A 20,844-nucleotide genomic window follows, 5' to 3' on the forward strand; every position below is an offset into this window, starting at 1 on the left:
CTTAACTTCATGGTTATGATTGGGCGAGAGCAGTGCCGCGTGTTGTCCATCGCCGCCCGCTCCACACGTACTCGAGGGATATAAGAATAAACATCCCACTCAATGTCGGGTGCGATCATACCAGCACTAATGCACCGGATCCCATCAGAACTCCGAAGTTAAGCGTGCTTGGGCGAGAGCAGTACTAGGATGGGTGACCCCCTGGGAAGTCCTCGTGTTGCACCCTTTTCGTGTTTTTCTATTTTGATTACTTGTTGACAGACGATTTTCGGCTCAAATCATCTGAATCTCGATCGGGACCAGATAAGACATGTGAAATGAAAGTAGCTCGGGCACTGCCGGATTTGGACAAAATTGTAGGCTAATTTGATTGTAAACGGGCAAACGGACGAGACTCATTACTACGCAATGAGCTGACGAGATTTTAGCCGAATTCCTTCTCTAAGACCCTCTAATTTGCGATTTACCGCTTCTGTTAAGCTTTCGTTTCCTCGAGAAATCCGCTTAGGAAGTTCGAAATTCGATTCCGGTTCCATTTTATCGTATCCAAGCATAATAATAGCTTTACATTCGTTATTTCCTTCTTCTTATTTTTTTTCTATTTTCTGGGAACATTTATCGATTTTTGTTGTCGTGAGCCGGTTCTGTGCGGAAGGGTATGACGCAGATTACTACCGGAGACGGTTAACTCATTAAAACAATTATTTCGACTGTTTTATCCATAATTTACGTAAACGGTCGCGACACGAGGTCTTCCCAGGGAGGTCACCCATCCTAGCTCTGCCATCGCGCCAGAACGCTTAACTTCATGGTTATGATTGGGCGAGAGCAGTGCCGCGTGTTGTCCATCGCCGCCCGCTCCACACGTACTCGAGGGATATAAGAATAAACATCCCACTCAATGTCGGGTGCGATCATACCAGCACTAATGCACCGGATCCCATCAGAACTCCGAAGTTAAGCGTGCTTGGGCGAGAGCAGTACTAGGATGGGTGACCCCCTGGGAAGTCCTCGTGTTGCACCCTTTTCGTGTTTTTCTATTTTTGATTACTTGTTGACAGACGATTTTCGGCTCAAATCATCTGAATCTCGATCGGGACCAGATAAGACATGTGAAATGAAAGTAGCTCGGGCACTGCCGGATTTGGACAAAATTGTAGGCTAATTTGATTGTAAACGGGCAAACGGACGAGACTCATTACTACGCAATGAGCTGACGAGATTTTAGCCGAATTCCTTCTCTAAGACCCTCTAATTTGCGATTTACCGCTTCTGTTAAGCTTTCGTTTCCTCGAGAAATCCGCTTAGGAAGTTCGAAATTCGATTCCGGTTCCATTTTATCGTATCCCAGGCATAATAATAGCTTTACATTCGTTATTTCCTTCTTCTTATTTTTTTTCTATTTTCTGGGAACATTTATCGATTTTTGTTGTCGTGAGCCGGTTCTGTGCGGAAGGGTATGACGCAGATTACTCCGGAGACGGTTAACTCATTAAAAACAATTATTTCGACTGTTTTATCATAATTTACGTAAACGGTCGCGACACGAGGTCTTCCCAGGGAGGTCACCCATCCTAGCTCTGCCATCGCGCCAGAACGCTTAACTTCATGGTTATGATTGGGCGAGAGCAGTGCCGCGTGTTGTCCATCGCCGCCCGCTCCACACGTACTCGAGGGATATAAGAATAAACATCCCACTCAATGTCGGGTGCGATCATACCAGCACTAATGCACCGGATCCCATCAGAACTCCGAAGTTAAGCGTGCTTGGGCGAAGAGCAGTACTAGGATGGGTGACCCCCTGGGAAGTCCTCGTGTTGCACCCTTTTCGTGTTTTTCTATTTTGATTACTTGTTGACAGACGATTTTCGGCTCAAATCATCTGAATCTCGATCGGGACCAGATAAGACATGTGAAATGAAAGTAGCTCGGGCACTGCCGGATTTGGACAAAATTGTAGGCTAATTTGATTGTAAACGGGCAAACGGACGAGACTCATTACTACGCAATGAGCTGACGAGATTTTAGCCGAATTCCTTCTCTAAGACCCTCTAATTTGCGATTTACCGCTTCTGTTAAGCTTTCGTTTCCTCGAGAAATCCGCTTAGGAAGTTCGAAATTCGATTCCGGTTCCATTTTATCGTATCCCAGGCATAATAATAGCTTTACATTCGTTATTTCCTTCTTCTTATTTTTTTTTCTATTTTCTGGGAACATTTATCGATTTTTGTTGTCGTGAGCCGGTTCTGTGCGGAAGGGTATGACGCAGATTACTCCGGAGACGGTTAACTCATTAAAAACAATTATTTCGACTGTTTTATCCATAATTTACGTAAACGGTCGCGACACGAGGTCTTCCCAGGGAGGTCACCCATCCTACCTCTGCCATCGCGCCAGAACGCTTAACTTCATGGTTATGATTGGGCGAGAGCAGTGCCGCGTGTTGTCCATCGCCGCCCGCTCCACACGTACTCGAGGGATATAAGAATAAACATCCCACTCAATGTCGGGTGCGATCATACCAGCACTAATGCACCGGATCCCATCAGAACTCCGAAGTTAAGCGTGCTTGGGCGAGAGCAGTACTAGGATGGGTGACCCCTGGGAAGTCCTCGTGTTGCACCCTTTTCGTGTTTTTCTATTTTGATTACTTGTTGACAGACGAGTTTCGGCTCAAATCATCTGAATCTCGATCGGGACCAGATAAGACATGTGAAATGAAAGTAGCTCGGGCACTGCCGGATTTGGACAAAATTGTAGGCTAATTTGATTGTAAACGGGCAAACGGACGAGACTCATTACTACGCAATGAGCTGACGAGATTTTAGCCGAATTCCTTCTCTAAGACCCTCTAATTTGCGATTTACCGCTTCTGTTAAGCTTTCGTTTCCTCGAGAAATCCGCTTAGGAAGTTCGAAATTCGATTCCGGTTCCATTTTATCGTATCCCAGGCATAATAATAGCTTTACATTCGTTATTTCCTTCTTCTTATTTTTTTTCTATTTTCTGGGAACATTTATCGATTTTTGTTGTCGTGAGCCGGTTCTGTGCGGAAGGGTATGACGCAGATTACTCCGGAGACGGTTAACTCATTAAAAACAATTATTTCGACTGTTTTATCCATAATTTACGTAAACGGTCGCGACACGAGGTCTTCCCAGGGAGGTCACCCATCCTAGCTCTGCCATCGCGCCAGAACGCTTAACTTCATGGTTATGATTGGGCGAGAGCAGTGCCGCGTGTTGTCCATCGCCGCCCGCTCCACACGTACTCGAGGGATATAAGAATAAACATCCCACTCAATGTCGGGTGCGATCATACCAGCACTAATGCACCGGATCCCATCAGAACTCCGAAGTTAAGCGTGCTTGGGCGAGAGCAGTACTAGGATGGGTGACCCCCTGGGAAGTCCTCGTGTTGCACCCTTTTCGTGTTTTTCTATTTTGATTACTTGTTGACAGACGAGTTTCGGCTCAAATCATCTGAATCTCGATCGGGACCAGATAAGACATGTGAAATGAAAGTAGCTCGGGCACTGCCGGATTTGGACAAAATTGTAGGCTAATTTGATTGTAAACGGGCAAACGGACGAGACTCATTACTACGCAATGAGCTGACGAGATTTTAGCCGAATTCCTTCTCTAAGACCCTCTAATTTGCGATTTACCGCTTCTGTTAAGCTTTCGTTTCCTCGAGAAATCCGCTTAGGAAGTTCGAAATTCGATTCTGGTTCCATTTTATCGTATCCCAAGAATAATAATAGCTTTACATTCGTTATTTCCTTCTTCTTATTTTTTTTCTATTTTCTGGGAACATTTATCGATTTTTGTTGTCGTGAGCCGGTTCTGTGCGGAAGGGTATGACGCAGATTACTCCGGAGACGGTTAACTCATTAAAAACAATTATTTCGACTGTTTTATCCATAATTTACGTAAACGGTCGCGACACGAGGTCTTCCCAGGGAGGTCACCCATCCTACCTCTGCCATCGCGCCAGAACGCTTAACTTCATGGTTATGATTGGGCGAGAGCAGTGCCGCGTGTTGTCCATCGCCGCCCGCTCCACACGTACTCGAGGGATATAAGAATAAACATCCCACTCAATGTCGGGTGCGATCATACCAGCACTAATGCACCGGATCCCATCAGAACTCCGAAGTTAAGCGTGCTTGGGCGAGAGCAGTACTAGGATGGGTGACCCCCTGGGAAGTCCTCGTGTTGCACCCCTTTTCGTGTTTTTCTATTTTGATTACTTGTTGACAGACGATTTTCGGCTCAAATCATCTGAATCTCGATCGGGACCAGATAAGACATGTGAAATGAAAGTAGCTCGGGCACTGCCGGATTTGGACAAAATTGTAGGCTAATTTGATTGTAAACGGGCAAACGGACGAGACTCATTACTACGCAATGAGCTGACGAGATTTTAGCCGAATTCCTTCTCTAAGACCCTCTAATTTGCGATTTACCGCTTCTGTTAAGCTTTCGTTTCCTCGAGAAATCCGCTTAGGAAGTTCGAAATTCGATTCCTGGTTCCATTTTATCGTATCCCAAGAATAATAATAGCTTTACATTCGTTATTTCCTTCTTCTTATTTTTTTTTCTATTTTCTGGGAACATTTATCGATTTTTGTTGTCGTGAGCCGGTTCTGTGCGGAAGGGTATGACGCAGATTACTCCGGAGACGGTTAACTCATTAAAAACAATTATTTCGACTGTTTTATCCATAATTTACGTAAACGGTCGCGACACGAGGTCTTCCCAGGGAGGTCACCCATCCTAGCTCTGCCATCGCGCCAGAACGCTTAACTTCATGGTTATGATTGGGCGAGAGCAGTGCCGCGTGTTGTCCATCGCCGCCCGCTCCACACGTACTCGAGGGATATAAGAATAAACATCCCACTCAATGTCGGGTGCGATCATACCAGCACTAATGCACCGGATCCCATCAGAACTCCGAAGTTAAGCGTGCTTGGGCGAGAGCAGTACTAGGATGGGTGACCCCCTGGGAAGTCCTCGTGTTGCACCCTTTTTCGTGTTTTTCTATTTCTGATTACTTGTTGACAGACGAGTTTCGGCTCAAATCATCTGAATCTCGATCGGGACCAGATAAGACATGTGAAATGAAAGTAGCTCGGGCACTGCCGGATTTGGACAAAATTGTAGGCTAATTTGATTGTAAACGGGCAAACGGACGAGACTCATTACTACGCAATGAGCTGACGAGATTTTAGCCGAATTCCTTCTCTAAGACCCTCTAATTTGCGATTTACCGCTTCTGTTAAGCTTTCGTTTTCTCGAGAAATCCGCTTAGGAAGTTCGAAATTCGATTCCGGTTCCATTTTATCGTATCCCAGGCATAATAATAGCTTTACATTCGTTATTTCCTTCTTCTTATTTTTTTTCTATTTTCTGGGAACATTTATCGATTTTTGTTGTCGTGAGCCGGTTCTGTGCGGAAGGGTATGACGCAGATTACTCCGGAGACGGTTAACTCATTAAAAACAATTATTTCGACTGTTTTATCCATAATTTACGTAAACGGTCGCGACACGAGGTCTTCCCAGGGAGGTCACCCATCCTACCTCTGCCATCGCGCCAGAACGCTTAACTTCATGGTTATGATTGGGCGAGAGCAGTGCCGCGTGTTGTCCATCGCCGCCCGCTCCACACGTACTCGAGGGATATAAGAATAAACATCCCACTCAATGTCGGGTGCGATCATACCAGCACTAATGCACCGGATCCCATCAGAACTCCGAAGTTAAGCGTGCTTGGGCGAGAGCAGTACTAGGATGGGTGACCCCCTGGGAAGTCCTCGTGTTGCACCCTTTTCGTGTTTTTCTATTTTTGATTACTTGTTGACAGACGATTTTCGGCTCAAATCATCTGAATCTCGATCGGGACCAGATAAGATAGTGAAATGAAAGTAGCTCGGGCACTGCCGGATTTGGACAAAATTGTAGGCTAATTTGATTGTAAACGGGCAAACAGACGAGACTCATTACAACGCAATGAGCTGACGAGATTTTAGCCGAATTCCTTCTCTAAGACCCTCTAATTTGCGATTTACCGCTTCTGTTAAGCTTTCGTTTCCTCGAGAAATCCGCTTAGGAAGTTCGAAATTCGATTCCGGTTCCATTTTATCGTATCCTAAGCATAATAATAGCTTTACATTCGTTATTTCCTTCTTCTTATTTTTTTTCTATTTTCTGGGAACATTTATCGATTTTTGTTGTCGTGAGCCGGTTCTGTGCGGAAGGGTATGACGCAGATTACTCCGGAGACGGTTAACTCATTAAAAACAATTATTTCGACTGTTTTATCCATAATTTACGTAAACGGTCGCGACACGAGGTCTTCCCAGGGAGGTCACCCATCCTAGCTCTGCCATCGCGCCAGAACGCTTAACTTCATGGTTATGATTGGGCGAGAGCAGTGCCGCGTGTTGTCCATCGCCGCCCGCTCCACACGTACTCGAGGGATATAAGAATAAACATCCCACTCAATGTCGGGTGCGATCATACCAGCACTAATGCACCGGATCCCATCAGAACTCCGAAGTTAAGCGTGCTTGGGCGAGAGCAGTACTAGGATGGGTGACCCCCTGGGAAGTCCTCGTGTTGCACCCTTTTCGTGTTTTTCTATTTTGATTACTTGTTGACAGACGAGTTTCGGCTCAAATAATCTGAATCTCGATCGGGACCAGATAAGACATGTGAAATGAAAGTAGCTCGGGCACTGCCGGATTTGGACAAAATTGTAGGCTAATTTGATTGTAAACGGGCAAACGGACGAGACTCATTACTACGCAATGAGCTGACGAGATTTTAGCCGAATTCCTTCTCTAAGACCCTCTAATTTGCGATTTACCGCTTCTATTAAGCTTTCGTTTCCTCGAGAAATCCGCTTAGGAAGTTCGAAATTCGATTCTGGTTCCATTTTATCGTATCCAAAGAATAATAATAGCTTTACATTCGTTATTTCATTCTTTTTTTTTTTTTTTTATTTTCTGGGAACATTTATCGATTTTTGTTGTCGTGAGCCGGTTCTGTGCGGAAGGGTATGACGCAGATTGCTCCGGAGACGGTCAACTCATTAAAAAAAATTATTTCGACTGTTTTATCTATAATTTACGTAAACGGTCGCGACACGAGGTCTTCCCAGGGAGGTCACCCATCCTACCTCTACCATCGCGCCAGAACGCTTAACTTCATGGTTATGATTGGGCGAGAGCAGTGCCGCGTGTTGTCCATCGCCGCCCGCTCCACACGTACTCGAGGGATATAAGAATAAACATCCCACTCAATGTCGGGTGCGATCATACCAGCACTAATGCACCGGATCCCATCAGAACTCCGAAGTTAAGCGTGCTTGGGCGAGAGCAGTACTAGGATGGGTGACCCCCTGGGAAGTCCTCGTGTTGCACCCCTTTTCGTGTTTTTCTATTTTGATTACTTGTTGACAGACGAGTTTCGGCTCAAATCATCTGAATCTCGATCGGGACCAGATAAGACATGTGAAATGAAAGTAGCTCGGGCACTGCCGGATTTGGACAAAATTCTAGGCTAATTTGATTGTAAACGGGCAAACGGACGAGACTCATTACTACGCAATGAGCTGACGAGATTTTAGCCGAATTCCTTCTCTAAGACCCTCTAATTTGCGATTTACCGCTTCTGTTAAGCTTTCGTTTCCTCGAGAAATCCGCTTAGGAAGTTCGAAATTCGATTCTGGTTCCATTTTATCGTATCCCAAGAATATAATAGCTTTACATTCGTTATTTCCTTCTTCTTATTTTTTTTCTATTTTCTGGGAACATTTATCGATTTTTGTTGTCGTGAGCCGGTTCTGTGCGGAAGGGTATGACGCAGATTACTCCGGAGACGGTTAACTCATTAAAAACAATTATTTCGACTGTTTTATCCATAATTTACGTAAACGGTCGCGACACGAGGTCTTCCCAGGGAGGTCACCCATCCTAGCTCTGCCATCGCGCCAGAACGCTTAACTTCATGGTTATGATTGGGCGAGAGCAGTGCCGCGTGTTGTCCATCGCCGCCCGCTCCACACGTACTCGAGGGATATAAGAATAAACATCCCACTCAATGTCGGGTGCGATCATACCAGCACTAATGCACCGGATCCCATCAGAACTCCGAAGTTAAGCGTGCTTGGGCGAGAGCAGTACTAGGATGGGTGACCCCCTGGGAAGTCCTCGTGTTGCACCCTTTTTCGTGTTTTTCTATTTTGATTACTTGTTGACAGACGATTTTCGGCTCAAATCATCTGAATCTCGATCGGGACCAGATAAGACATGTGAAATGAAAGTAGCTCGGGCACTGCCGGATTTGGACAAAATTGTAGGCTAATTTGATTGTAAACGGGCAAACGGACGAGACTCATTACTACGCAATGAGCTGACGAGATTTTAGCCGAATTCCTTCTCTAAGACCCTCTAATTTGCGATTTACCGCTTCTGTTAAGCTTTCGTTTCCTCGAGAAATCCGCTTAGGAAGTTCGAAATTCGATTCCGGTTCCATTTTATCGTATCCCAGGCATAATAATAGCTTTACATTCGTTATTTCCTTCTTCTTATTTTTTTTCTATTTTCTGGGAACATTTATCGATTTTTGTTGTCGTGAGCCGGTTCTGTGCGGAAGGGTATGACGCAGATTACTCCGGAGACGGTTAACTCATTAAAAACAATTATTTCGACTGTTTTATCCATAATTTACGTAAACGGTCGCGACACGAGGTCTTCCCAGGGAGGTCACCCATCCTAGCTCTGCCATCGCGCCAGAACGCTTAACTTCATGGTTATGATTGGGCGAGAGCAGTGCCGCGTGTTGTCCATCGCCGCCCGCTCCACACGTACTCGAGGGATATAAGAATAAACATCCCACTCAATGTCGGGTGCGATCATACCAGCACTAATGCACCGGATCCCATCAGAACTCCGAAGTTAAGCGTGCTTGGGCGAGAGCAGTACTAGGATGGGTGACCCCCTGGGAAGTCCTCGTGTTGCACCCTTTTTCGTGTTTTTCTATTTTGATTACTTGTTGACAGACGATTTTCGGCTCAAATCATCTGAATCTCGATCGGGACCAGATAAGACATGTGAAATGAAAGTAGCTCGGGCACTGCCGGATTTGGACAAAATTGTAGGCTAATTTGATTGTAAACGGGCAAACGGACGAGACTCATTACTACGCAATGAGCTGACGAGATTTTAGCCGAATTCCTTCTCTAAGACCCTCTAATTTGCGATTTACCGCTTCTGTTAAGCTTTCGTTTCCTCGAGAAATCCGCTTAGGAAGTTCGAAATTCGATTCCGGTTCCATTTTATCGTATCCCAAGCATAATAATAGCTTTACATTCGTTATTTCCTTCTTCTTATTTTTTTTCTATTTTCTGGGAACATTTATCGATTTTTGTTGTCGTGAGCCGGTTCTGTGCGGAAGGGTATGACGCAGATTACTCCGGAGACGGTTAACTCATTAAAAACAATTATTTCGACTGTTTTATCCATAATTTACGTAAACGGTCGCGACACGAGGTCTTCCCAGGGAGGTCACCCATCCTAGCTCTGCCATCGCGCCAGAACGCTTAACTTCATGGTTATGATTGGGCGAGAGCAGTGCCGCGTGTTGTCCATCGCCGCCCGCTCCACACGTACTCGAGGGATATAAGAATAAACATCCCACTCAATGTCGGGTGCGATCATACCAGCACTAATGCACCGGATCCCATCAGAACTCCGAAGTTAAGCGTGCTTGGGCGAGAGCAGTACTAGGATGGGTGACCCCCTGGGAAGTCCTCGTGTTGCACCCTTTTCGTGTTTTTCTATTTTGATTACTTGTTGACAGACGAGTTTCGGCTCAAATCATCTGAATCTCGATCGGGACCAGATAAGACATGTGAAATGAAAGTAGCTCGGGCACTGCCGGATTTGGACAAAATTGTAGGCTAATTTGATTGTAAACGGGCAAACGGACGAGACTCATTACTACGCAATGAGCTGACGAGATTTTAGCCGAATTCCTTCTCTAAGACCCTCTAATTTGCGATTTACCGCTTCTGTTAAGCTTTCGTTTCCTCGAGAAATCCGCTTAGGAAGTTCGAAATTCGATTCCGGTTCCATTTTATCGTATCCCAGGCATAATAATAGCTTTACATTCGTTATTTCCTTCTTCTTATTTTTTTTCTATTTTCTGGGAACATTTATCGATTTTTGTTGTCGTGAGCCGGTTCTGTGCGGAAGGGTATGACGCAGATTACTCCGGAGACGGTTAACTCATTAAAAACAATTATTTCGACTGTTTTATCCATAATTTACGTAAACGGTCGCGACACGAGGTCTTCCCAGGGAGGTCACCCATCCTAGCTCTGCCATCGCGCCAGAACGCTTAACTTCATGGTTATGATTGGGCGAGAGCAGTGCCGCGTGTTGTCCATCGCCGCCCGCTCCACACGTACTCGAGGGATATAAGAATAAACATCCCACTCAATGTCGGGTGCGATCATACCAGCACTAATGCACCGGATCCCATCAGAACTCCGAAGTTAAGCGTGCTTGGGCGAGAGCAGTACTAGGATGGGTGACCCCCTGGGAAGTCCTCGTGTTGCACCCTTTTCGTGTTTTTCTATTTTGATTACTTGTTGACAGACGAGTTTCGGCTCAAATCATCTGAATCTCGATCGGGACCAGATAAGACATGTGAAATGAAAGTAGCTCGGGCACTGCCGGATTTGGACAAAATTGTAGGCTAATTTGATTGTAAACGGGCAAACGGACGAGACTCATTACTACGCAATGAGCTGACGAGATTTTAGCCGAATTCCTTCTCTAAGACCCTCTAATTTGCGATTTACCGCTTCTGTTAAGCTTTCGTTTCCTCGAGAAATCCGCTTAGGAAGTTCGAAATTCGATTCTGGTTCCATTTTATCGTATCCCAGGCATAATAATAGCTTTACATTCGTTATTTCCTTCTTCTTATTTTTTTTCTATTTTCTGGGAACATTTATCGATTTTTGTTGTCGTGAGCCGGTTCTGTGCGGAAGGGTATGACGCAGATTACTCCGGAGACGGTTAACTCATTAAAAACAATTATTTCGACTGTTTTATCCATAATTTACGTAAACGGTCGCGACACGAGGTCTTCCCAGGGAGGTCACCCATCCTAGCTCTGCCATCGCGCCAGAACGCTTAACTTCATGGTTATGATTGGGCGAGAGCAGTGCCGCGTGTTGTCCATCGCCGCCCGCTCCACACGTACTCGAGGGATATAAGAATAAACATCCCACTCAATGTCGGGTGCGATCATACCAGCACTAATGCACCGGATCCCATCAGAACTCCGAAGTTAAGCGTGCTTGGGCGAGAGCAGTACTAGGATGGGTGACCCCCTGGGAAGTCCTCGTGTTGCACCCTTTTTCGTGTTTTTCTATTTTGATTACTTGTTGACAGACGAGTTTCGGCTCAAATCATCTGAATCTCGATCGGGACCAGATAAGACATGTGAAATGAAAGTAGCTCGGGCACTGCCGGATTTGGACAAAATTGTAGGCTAATTTGATTGTAAACGGGCAAACGGACGAGACTCATTACTACGCAATGAGCTGACGAGATTTTAGCCGAATTCCTTCTCTAAGACCCTCTAATTTGCGATTTACCGCTTCTGTTAAGCTTTCGTTTCCTCGAGAAATCCGCTTAGGAAGTTCGAAATTCGATTCCGGTTCCATTTTATCGTATCCCAGGCATAATAATAGCTTTACATTCGTTATTTCCTTCTTCTTATTTTTTTTCTATTTTCTGGGAACATTTATCGATTTTTGTTGTCGTGAGCCGGTTCTGTGCGGAAGGGTATGACGCAGATTACTCCGGAGACGGTTAACTCATTAAAAACAATTATTTCGACTGTTTTATCCATAATTTACGTAAACGGTCGCGACACGAGGTCTTCCCAGGGAGGTCACCCATCCTAGCTCTGCCATCGCGCCAGAACGCTTAACTTCATGGTTATGATTGGGCGAGAGCAGTGCCGCGTGTTGTCCATCGCCGCCCGCTCCACACGTACTCGAGGGATATAAGAATAAACATCCCACTCAATGTCGGGTGCGATCATACCAGCACTAATGCACCGGATCCCATCAGAACTCCGAAGTTAAGCGTGCTTGGGCGAGAGCAGTACTAGGATGGGTGACCCCCTGGGAAGTCCTCGTGTTGCACCCCTTTTCGTGTTTTTCTATTTTGATTACTTGTTGACAGACGATTTTCGGCTCAAATCATCTGAATCTCGATCGGGACCAGATAAGACATGTGAAATGAAAGTAGCTCGGGCACTGCCGGATTTGGACAAAATTGTAGGCTAATTTGATTGTAAACGGGCAAACGGACGAGACTCATTACTACGCAATGAGCTGACGAGATTTTAGCCGAATTCCTTCTCTAAGACCCTCTAATTTGCGATTTACCGCTTCTGTTAAGCTTTCGTTTCCTCGAGAAATCCGCTTAGGAAGTTCGAAATTCGATTCTGGTTCCATTTTATCGTATCCCAGGCATAATAATAGCTTTACATTCGTTATTTCCTTCTTCTTATTTTTTTTCTATTTTCTGGGAACATTTATCGATTTTTGTTGTCGTGAGCCGGTTCTGTGCGGAAGGGTATGACGCAGATTACTCCGGAGACGGTTAACTCATTAAAAACAATTATTTCGACTGTTTTATCCATAATTTACGTAAACGGTCGCGACACGAGGTCTTCCCAGGGAGGTCACCCATCCTAGCTCTGCCATCGCGCCAGAACGCTTAACTTCATGGTTATGATTGGGCGAGAGCAGTGCCGCGTGTTGTCCATCGCCGCCCGCTCCACACGTACTCGAGGGATATAAGAATAAACATCCCACTCAATGTCGGGTGCGATCATACCAGCACTAATGCACCGGATCCCATCAGAACTTCGAAGTTAAACATGCTTGGGCGAGAGCAGCACTAGGATGGGTGACCCCCTGGGAAGTCCTCGTGTTGCACCCTTTTTCGTGTTTTTCTATTTTTGATTACTTGTTGACAGACGATTTTCGGCTCAAATCATCTGAATCTCGATCGGGACCAGATAAGACATGTGAAATGAAAGTAGCTCGGGCACTGCCGGATTTGGACAAAATTGTAGGCTAATTTTATTGTAAACGGGCAAACGGACGAGACTCATTACTACGCAATGAGCTGACGAGATTTTAGCCGAATTCCTTCTCTAAGACCCTCTAATTTGCGATTTACCGCTTCTGTTAAGCTTTCGTTTCCTCGAGAAATCCGCTTAGGAAGTTCGAAATTCGATTCTGGTTCCATTTTATCGTATCCCAGGAATAATAATAGCTTTACATTCGTTATTTCCTTCTTCTTATTTTTTTTCTATTTTCTGGGAACATTTATCGATTTTTGTTGTCGTGAGCCGGTTCTGTGCGGAAGGGTATGACGCAGATTACTCCGGAGACGGTTAACTCATTAAAAACAATTATTTCGACTGTTTTATCCATAATTTACGTAAACGGTCGCGACACGAGGTCTTCCCAGGGAGGTCACCCATCCTACCTCTGCCATCGCGCCAGAACGCTTAACTTCATGGTTATGATTGGGCGAGAGCAGTGCCGCGTGTTGTCCATCGCCGCCCGCTCCACACGTACTCGAGGGATATAAGAATAAACATCCCACTCAATGTCGGGTGCGATCATACCAGCACTAATGCACCGGATCCCATCAGAACTCCGAAGTTAAGCGTGCTTGGGCGAGAGCAGTACTAGGATGGGTGACCCCCTGGGAAGTCCTCGTGTTGCACCCCTTTTCGTGTTTTTCTATTTTGATTACTTGTTGACAGACGATTTTCGGCTCAAATCATCTGAATCTCGATCGGGACCAGATAAGACATGTGAAATGAAAGTAGCTCGGGCACTGCCGGATTTGGACAAAATTGTAGGCTAATTTGATTGTAAACGGGCAAACGGACGAGACTCATTACTACGCAATGAGCTGACGAGATTTTAGCCGAATTCCTTCTCTAAGACCCTCTAATTTGCGATTTACCGCTTCTGTTAAGCTTTCGTTTCCTCGAGAAATCCGCTTAGGAAGTTCGAAATTCGATTCCGGTTCCATTTTATCGTATCCCAAGCATAATAATAGCTTTACATTCGTTATTTCCTTCTTCTTATTTTTTTTCTATTTTCTGGGAACATTTATCGATTTTTGTTGTCGTGAGCCGGTTCTGTGCGGAAGGGTATGACGCAGATTACTCCGGAGACGGTTAACTCATTAAAAACAATTATTTCGACTGTTTTATCCATAATTTACGTAAACGGTCGCGACACGAGGTCTTCCCAGGGAGGTCACCCATCCTAGCTCTGCCATCGCGCCAGAACGCTTAACTTCATGGTTATGATTGGGCGAGAGCAGTGCCGCGTGTTGTCCATCGCCGCCCGCTCCACACGTACTCGAGGGATATAAGAATAAACATCCCACTCAATGTCGGGTGCGATCATACCAGCACTAATGCACCGGATCCCATCAGAACTCCGAAGTTAAGCGTGCTTGGGCGAGAGCAGTACTAGGATGGGTGACCCCCTGGGAAGTCCTCGTGTTGCACCCCTTTTCGTGTTTTTCTATTTTTGATTACTTGTTGACAGACGAGTTTCGGCTCAAATCATCTGAATCTCGATCGGGACCAGATAAGACATGTGAAATGAAAGTAGCTCGGGCACTGCCGGATTTGGACAAAATTGTAGGCTAATTTGATTGTAAACGGGCAAACGGACGAGACTCATTACTACGCAATGAGCTGACGAGATTTTAGCCGAATTCCTTCTCTAAGACCCTCTAATTTGCGATTTACCGCTTCTGTTAAGCTTTCGTTTCCTCGAGAAATCCGCTTAGGAAGTTCGAAATTCGATTCCGGTTCCATTTTATCGTATCCCAGGCATAATAATAGCTTTACATTCGTTATTTCCTTCTTCTTATTTTTTTTCTATTTTCTGGGAACATTTATCGATTTTTGTTGTCGTGAGCCGGTTCTGTGCGGAAGGGTATGACGCAGATTACTCCGGAGACGGTTAACTCATTAAAAACAATTATTTCGACTGTTTTATCCATAATTTACGTAAACGGTCGCGACACGAGGTCTTCCCAGGGAGGTCACCCATCCTAGCTCTGCCATCGCGCCAGAACGCTTAACTTCATGGTTATGATTGGGCGAGAGCAGTGCCGCGTGTTGTCCATCGCCGCCCGCTCCACACGTACTCGAGGGATATAAGAATAAACATCCCACTCAATGTCGGGTGCGATCATACCAGCACTAATGCACCGGATCCCATCAGAACTCCGAAGTTAAGCGTGCTTGGGCGAGAGCAGTACTAGGATGGGTGACCCCCTGGGAAGTCCTCGTGTTGCACCCTTTTCGTGTTTTTCTATTTTGATTACTTGTTGACAGACGATTTTCGGCTCAAATCATCTGAATCTCGATCGGGACCAGATAAGACATGTGAAATGAAAGTAGCTCGGGCACTGCCGGATTTGGACAAAATTGTAGGCTAATTTGATTGTAAACGGGCAAACGGACGAGACTCATTACTACGCAATGAGCTGACGAGATTTTAGCCGAATTCCTTCTCTAAGACCCTCTAATTTGCGATTTACCGCTTCTGTTAAGCTTTCGTTTCCTCGAGAAATCCGCTTAGGAAGTTCGAAATTCGATTCTGGTTCCATTTTATCGTATCCCAAGCATAATAATAGCTTTACATTCGTTATTTCCTTCTTCTTATTTTTTTTCTATTTTCTGGGAACATTTATCGATTTTTGTTGTCGTGAGCCGGTTCTGTGCGGAAGGGTATGACGCAGATTACTCCGGAGACGGTTAACTCATTAAAAACAATTATTTCGACTGTTTTATCCATAATTTACGTAAACGGTCGCGACACGAGGTCTTCCCAGGGAGGTCACCCATCCTAGCTCTGCCATCGCGCCAGAACGCTTAACTTCATGGTTATGATTGGGCGAGAGCAGTGCCGCGTGTTGTCCATCGCCGCCCGCTCCACACGTACTCGAGGGATATAAGAATAAACATCCCACTCAATGTCGGGTGCGATCATACCAGCACTAATGCACCGGATCCCATCAGAACTCCGAAGTTAAGCGTGCTTGGGCGAGAGCAGTACTAGGATGGGTGACCCCCTGGGAAGTCCTCGTGTTGCACCCCTTTTCGTGTTTTTCTATTTTGATTACTTGTTGACAGACGAGTTTCGGCTCAAATCATCTGAATCTCGATCGGGACCAGATAAGACATGTGAAATGAAAGTAGCTCGGGCACTGCCGGATTTGGACAAAATTGTAGGCTAATTTGATTGTAAACGGGCAAACGGACGAGACTCATTACTACGCAATGAGCTGACGAGATTTTAGCCGAATTCCTTCTCTAAGACCCTCTAATTTGCGATTTACCGCTTCTGTTAAGCTTTCGTTTCCTCGAGAAATCCGCTTAGGAAGTTCGAAATTCGATTCCGGTTCCATTTTATCGTATCCCAAGCATAATAATAGCTTTACATTCGTTATTTCCTTCTTCTTATTTTTTTTCTATTTTCTGGGAACATTTATCGATTTTTGTTGTCGTGAGCCGGTTCTGTGCGGAAGGGTATGACGCAGATTACTCCGGAGACGGTTAACTCATTAAAAACAATTATTTCGACTGTTTTATCCATAATTTACGTAAACGGTCGCGACACGAGGTCTTCCCAGGGAGGTCACCCATCCTAGCTCTGCCATCGCGCCAGAACGCTTAACTTCATGGTTATGATTGGGCGAGAGCAGTGCCGCGTGTTGTCCATCGCCGCCCGCTCCACACGTACTCGAGGGATATAAGAATAAACATCCCACTCAATGTCGGGTGCGATCATACCAGCACTAATGCACCGGATCCCATCAGAACTCCGAAGTTAAGCGTGCTTGGGCGAGAGCAGTACTAGGATGGGTGACCCCCTGGGAAGTCCTCGTGTTGCACCCCTTTTCGTGTTTTTCTATTTTGATTACTTGTTGACAGACGAGTTTCGGCTCAAATCATCTGAATCTCGATCGGGACCAGATAAGACATGTGAAATGAAAGTAGCTCGGGCACTGCCGGATTTGGACAAAATTGTAGGCTAATTTGATTGTAAACGGGCAAACGGACGAGACTCATTACTACGCAATGAGCTGACGAGATTTTAGCCGAATTCCTTCTCTAAGACCCTCTAATTTGCGATTTACCGCTTCTGTTAAGCTTTCGTTTCCTCGAGAAATCCGCTTAGGAAGTTCGAAATTCGATTCCGGTTCCATTTTATCGTATCCCAGGCATAATAATAGCTTTACATTCGTTATTTCCTTCTTCTTATTTTTTTTCTATTTTCTGGGAACATTTATCGATTTTTGTTGTCGTGAGCCGGTTCTGTGCGGAAGGGTATGACGCAGATTACTCCGGAGACGGTTAACTCATTAAAAACAATTATTTCGACTGTTTTATCCATAATTTACGTAAACGGTCGCGACACGAGGTCTTCCCAGGGAGGTCACCCATCCTACCTCTGCCATCGCGCCAGAACGCTTAACTTCATGGTTATGATTGGGCGAGAGCAGTGCCGCGTGTTGTCCATCGCCGCCCGCTCCACACGTACTCGAGGGATATAAGAATAAACATCCCACTCAATGTCGGGTGCGATCATACCAGCACTAATGCACCGGATCCCATCAGAACTCCGAAGTTAAGCGTGCTTGGGCGAGAGCAGTACTAGGATGGGTGACCCCCTGGGAAGTCCTCGTGTTGCACCCCTTTTCGTGTTTTTCTATTTTGATTACTTGTTGACAGACGATTTTCGGCTCAAATCATCTGAATCTCGATCGGGACCAGATAAGACATGTGAAATGAAAGTAGCTCGGGCACTGCCGGATTTGGACAAAATTGTAGGCTAATTTGATTGTAAACGGGCAAACGGACGAGACTCATTACTACGCAATGAGCTGACGAGATTTTAGCCGAATTCCTTCTCTAAGACCCTCTAATTTGCGATTTACCGCTTCTGTTAAGCTTTCGTTTCCTCGAGAAATCCGCTTAGGAAGTTCGAAATTCGATTCTGGTTCCATTTTATCGTATCCCAGGCATAATAATAGCTTTACATTCGTTATTTCCTTCTTCTTATTTTTTTTCTATTTTCTGGGAACATTTATCGATTTTTGTTGTCGTGAGCCGGTTCTGTGCGGAAGGGTATGACGCAGATTACTCCGGAGACGGTTAACTCATTAAAAACAATTATTTCGACTGTTTTATCCATAATTTACGTAAACGGTCGCGACACGAGGTCTTCCCAGGGAGGTCACCCATCCTACCTCTGCCATCGCGCCAGAACGCTTAACTTCATGGTTATGATTGGGCGAGAGCAGTGCCGCGTGTTGTCCATCGCCGCCCGCTCCACACGTACTCGAGGGATATAAGAATAAACATCCCACTCAATGTCGGGTGCGATCATACCAGCACTAATGCACCGGATCCCATCAGAACTCCGAAGTTAAGCGTGCTTGGGCGAGAGCAGTACTAGGATGGGTGACCCCCTGGGAAGTCCTCGTGTTGCACCCCTTTTCGTGTTTTTCTATTTTTGATTACTTGTTGACAGACGATTTTCGGCTCAAATCATCTGAATCTCGATCGGGACCAGATAAGACATGTGAAATGAAAGTAGCTCGGGCACTGCCGGATTTGGACAAAATTGTAGGCTAATTTGATTGTAAACGGGCAAACGGACGAGACTCATTACTACGCAATGAGCTGACGAGATTTTAGCCGAATTCCTTCTCTAAGACCCTCTAATTTGCGATTTACCGCTTCTGTTAAGCTTTCGTTTCCTCGAGAAATCCGCTTAGGAAGTTCGAAATTCGATTCCGGTTCCATTTTATCGTATCCCAGGCATAATAATAGCTTTACATTCGTTATTTCCTTCTTCTTATTTTTTTTTCTATTTTCTGGGAACATTTATCGATTTTTGTTGTCGTGAGCCGGTTCTGTGCGGAAGGGTATGACGCAGATTACTCCGGAGACGGTTAACTCATTAAAAACAATTATTTCGACTGTTTTATCCATAATTTACGTAAACGGTCGCGACACGAGGTCTTCCCAGGGAGGTCACCCATCCTAGCTCTGCCATCGCGCCAGAACGCTTAACTTCATGGTTATGATTGGGCGAGAGCAGTGCCGCGTGTTGTCCATCGCCGCCCGCTCCACACGTACTCGAGGGATATAAGAATAAACATCCCACTCAATGTCGGGTGCGATCATACCAGCACTAATGCACCGGATCCCATCAGAACTCCGAAGTTAAGCGTGCTTGGGCGAGAGCAGTACTAGGATGGGTGACCCCCTGGGAAGTCCTCGTGTTGCACCCCTTTTCGTGTTTTTCTATTTTTGATTACTTGTTGACAGACGATTTTCGGCTCAAATCATCTGAATCTCGATCGGGACCAGATAAGACATGTGAAATGAAAGTAGCTCGGGCACTGCCGGATTTGGACAAAATTGTAGGCTAATTTGATTGTAAACGGGCAAACGGACGAGACTCATTACTACGCAATGAGCTGACGAGATTTTAGCCGAATTCCTTCTCTAAGACCCTCTAATTTGCGATTTACCGCTTCTGTTAAGCTTTCGTTTCCTCGAGAAATCCGCTTAGGAAGTTCGAAATTCGATTCCGGTTCCATTTTATCGTATCCAGGCATAATAATAGCTTTACATTCGTTATTTCCTTCTTCTTATTTTTTTTCTATTTTCTGGGAACATTTATCGATTTTTGTTGTCGTGAGCCGGTTCTGTGCGGAAGGGTATGACGCAGATTACTCCGGAGACGGTTAACTCATTAAAAACAATTATTTCGACTGTTTTATCCATAATTTACGTAAACGGTCGCGACACGAGGTCTTCCCAGGGAGGTCACCCATCCTAGCTCTGCCATCGCGCCAGAACGCTTAACTTCATGGTTATGATTGGGCGAGAGCAGTGCCGCGTGTTGTCCATCGCCGCCCGCTCCACACGTACTCGAGGGATATAAGAATAAACATCCCACTCAATGTCGGGTGCGATCATACCAGCACTAATGCACCGGATCCCATCAGAACTCCGAAGTTAAGCGTGCTTGGGCGAGAGCAGTACTAGGATGGGTGACCCCCTGGGAAGTCCTCGTGTTGCACCCCTTTTCGTGTTTTTCTATTTTTGATTACTTGTTGACAGACGATTTTCGGCTCAAATCATCTGAATCTCGATCGGGACCAGATAAGACATGTGAAATGAAAGTAGCTCGGGCACTGCCGGATTTGGACAAAATTGTAGGCTAATTTGATTGTAAACGGGCAAACGGACGAGACTCATTACTACGCAATGAGCTGACGAGATTTTAGCCGAATTCCTTCTCTAAGACCCTCTAATTTGCGATTTACCGCTTCTGTTAAGCTTTCGTTTCCTCGAGAAATCCGCTTAGGAAGTTCGAAATTCGATTCCGGTTCCATTTTATCGTATCCCAGGCATAATAATAGCTTTACATTCGTTATTTCCTTCTTCTTATTTTTTTTCTATTTTCTGGGAACATTTATCGATTTTTGTTGTCGTGAGCCGGTTCTGTGCGGAAGGGTATGACGCAGATTACTCCGGAGACGGTTAACTCATTAAAAACAATTATTTCGACTGTTTTATCCATAATTTACGTAAACGGTCGCGACACGAGGTCTTCCCAGGGAGGTCACCCATCCTACCTCTGCCATCGCGCCAGAACGCTTAACTTCATGGTTATGATT

General features: G+C 45.3%; 26 non-coding genes across 26 annotated transcripts; all 26 read left to right on the plus strand.

The window, feature by feature from the left end:
* Window positions 1–107: 107 nt before the first annotated feature.
* LOC142506692 (5S ribosomal RNA) lies at window positions 108–226 on the plus strand. Its single transcript, XR_012804975.1, has one exon. It is a non-coding gene; the product is annotated as a 5S ribosomal RNA (ribosomal RNA).
* Window positions 227–906: 680 nt separating this feature from the next.
* LOC142506704 (5S ribosomal RNA) lies at window positions 907–1,025 on the plus strand. Its single transcript, XR_012804986.1, has one exon. It is a non-coding gene; the product is annotated as a 5S ribosomal RNA (ribosomal RNA).
* Window positions 1,026–1,706: 681 nt separating this feature from the next.
* On the plus strand, window positions 1,707–1,826 carry LOC142513327 (5S ribosomal RNA). The gene has a single exon (XR_012809279.1). It is a non-coding gene; the product is annotated as a 5S ribosomal RNA (ribosomal RNA).
* A 682-nt stretch (window positions 1,827–2,508) lies between these two features.
* LOC142512037 (5S ribosomal RNA) lies at window positions 2,509–2,626 on the plus strand. The gene has a single exon (XR_012808800.1). It is a non-coding gene; the product is annotated as a 5S ribosomal RNA (ribosomal RNA).
* Window positions 2,627–3,307: 681 nt separating this feature from the next.
* Window positions 3,308–3,426, plus strand: LOC142506715 (5S ribosomal RNA). Its single transcript, XR_012804997.1, has one exon. It is a non-coding gene; the product is annotated as a 5S ribosomal RNA (ribosomal RNA).
* A 681-nt stretch (window positions 3,427–4,107) lies between these two features.
* LOC142513701 (5S ribosomal RNA) lies at window positions 4,108–4,226 on the plus strand. The gene has a single exon (XR_012809632.1). It is a non-coding gene; the product is annotated as a 5S ribosomal RNA (ribosomal RNA).
* Window positions 4,227–4,910: 684 nt separating this feature from the next.
* On the plus strand, window positions 4,911–5,029 carry LOC142506726 (5S ribosomal RNA). Its single transcript, XR_012805008.1, has one exon. It is a non-coding gene; the product is annotated as a 5S ribosomal RNA (ribosomal RNA).
* A 683-nt stretch (window positions 5,030–5,712) lies between these two features.
* LOC142506737 (5S ribosomal RNA) lies at window positions 5,713–5,831 on the plus strand. The gene has a single exon (XR_012805019.1). It is a non-coding gene; the product is annotated as a 5S ribosomal RNA (ribosomal RNA).
* A 681-nt stretch (window positions 5,832–6,512) lies between these two features.
* LOC142506749 (5S ribosomal RNA) lies at window positions 6,513–6,631 on the plus strand. Its single transcript, XR_012805030.1, has one exon. It is a non-coding gene; the product is annotated as a 5S ribosomal RNA (ribosomal RNA).
* A 681-nt stretch (window positions 6,632–7,312) lies between these two features.
* On the plus strand, window positions 7,313–7,431 carry LOC142513712 (5S ribosomal RNA). The gene has a single exon (XR_012809643.1). It is a non-coding gene; the product is annotated as a 5S ribosomal RNA (ribosomal RNA).
* Window positions 7,432–8,112: 681 nt separating this feature from the next.
* Window positions 8,113–8,231, plus strand: LOC142506761 (5S ribosomal RNA). Its single transcript, XR_012805041.1, has one exon. It is a non-coding gene; the product is annotated as a 5S ribosomal RNA (ribosomal RNA).
* Window positions 8,232–8,913: 682 nt separating this feature from the next.
* LOC142506772 (5S ribosomal RNA) lies at window positions 8,914–9,032 on the plus strand. The gene has a single exon (XR_012805052.1). It is a non-coding gene; the product is annotated as a 5S ribosomal RNA (ribosomal RNA).
* Window positions 9,033–9,714: 682 nt separating this feature from the next.
* Window positions 9,715–9,833, plus strand: LOC142506785 (5S ribosomal RNA). The gene has a single exon (XR_012805064.1). It is a non-coding gene; the product is annotated as a 5S ribosomal RNA (ribosomal RNA).
* A 681-nt stretch (window positions 9,834–10,514) lies between these two features.
* On the plus strand, window positions 10,515–10,633 carry LOC142506796 (5S ribosomal RNA). Its single transcript, XR_012805075.1, has one exon. It is a non-coding gene; the product is annotated as a 5S ribosomal RNA (ribosomal RNA).
* A 681-nt stretch (window positions 10,634–11,314) lies between these two features.
* Window positions 11,315–11,433, plus strand: LOC142506809 (5S ribosomal RNA). Its single transcript, XR_012805086.1, has one exon. It is a non-coding gene; the product is annotated as a 5S ribosomal RNA (ribosomal RNA).
* A 682-nt stretch (window positions 11,434–12,115) lies between these two features.
* On the plus strand, window positions 12,116–12,234 carry LOC142513724 (5S ribosomal RNA). Its single transcript, XR_012809654.1, has one exon. It is a non-coding gene; the product is annotated as a 5S ribosomal RNA (ribosomal RNA).
* Window positions 12,235–12,916: 682 nt separating this feature from the next.
* On the plus strand, window positions 12,917–13,035 carry LOC142516471 (5S ribosomal RNA). The gene has a single exon (XR_012812264.1). It is a non-coding gene; the product is annotated as a 5S ribosomal RNA (ribosomal RNA).
* Window positions 13,036–13,718: 683 nt separating this feature from the next.
* Window positions 13,719–13,837, plus strand: LOC142513735 (5S ribosomal RNA). The gene has a single exon (XR_012809665.1). It is a non-coding gene; the product is annotated as a 5S ribosomal RNA (ribosomal RNA).
* A 682-nt stretch (window positions 13,838–14,519) lies between these two features.
* LOC142513746 (5S ribosomal RNA) lies at window positions 14,520–14,638 on the plus strand. Its single transcript, XR_012809676.1, has one exon. It is a non-coding gene; the product is annotated as a 5S ribosomal RNA (ribosomal RNA).
* Window positions 14,639–15,321: 683 nt separating this feature from the next.
* Window positions 15,322–15,440, plus strand: LOC142506820 (5S ribosomal RNA). The gene has a single exon (XR_012805097.1). It is a non-coding gene; the product is annotated as a 5S ribosomal RNA (ribosomal RNA).
* A 681-nt stretch (window positions 15,441–16,121) lies between these two features.
* LOC142513758 (5S ribosomal RNA) lies at window positions 16,122–16,240 on the plus strand. Its single transcript, XR_012809687.1, has one exon. It is a non-coding gene; the product is annotated as a 5S ribosomal RNA (ribosomal RNA).
* A 682-nt stretch (window positions 16,241–16,922) lies between these two features.
* Window positions 16,923–17,041, plus strand: LOC142513771 (5S ribosomal RNA). Its single transcript, XR_012809699.1, has one exon. It is a non-coding gene; the product is annotated as a 5S ribosomal RNA (ribosomal RNA).
* A 682-nt stretch (window positions 17,042–17,723) lies between these two features.
* Window positions 17,724–17,842, plus strand: LOC142513782 (5S ribosomal RNA). Its single transcript, XR_012809710.1, has one exon. It is a non-coding gene; the product is annotated as a 5S ribosomal RNA (ribosomal RNA).
* Window positions 17,843–18,524: 682 nt separating this feature from the next.
* On the plus strand, window positions 18,525–18,643 carry LOC142513793 (5S ribosomal RNA). Its single transcript, XR_012809721.1, has one exon. It is a non-coding gene; the product is annotated as a 5S ribosomal RNA (ribosomal RNA).
* A 684-nt stretch (window positions 18,644–19,327) lies between these two features.
* LOC142513805 (5S ribosomal RNA) lies at window positions 19,328–19,446 on the plus strand. Its single transcript, XR_012809732.1, has one exon. It is a non-coding gene; the product is annotated as a 5S ribosomal RNA (ribosomal RNA).
* Window positions 19,447–20,128: 682 nt separating this feature from the next.
* LOC142513816 (5S ribosomal RNA) lies at window positions 20,129–20,247 on the plus strand. The gene has a single exon (XR_012809743.1). It is a non-coding gene; the product is annotated as a 5S ribosomal RNA (ribosomal RNA).
* Window positions 20,248–20,844: the final 597 nt, after the last annotated feature.

Source organism: Primulina tabacum, chromosome 10 (genome assembly GCF_025594145.1).
Source record: "Primulina tabacum isolate GXHZ01 chromosome 10, ASM2559414v2, whole genome shotgun sequence".
In the NCBI taxonomy this organism is placed as follows: Eukaryota; Viridiplantae; Streptophyta; class Magnoliopsida; order Lamiales; family Gesneriaceae; genus Primulina; species Primulina tabacum.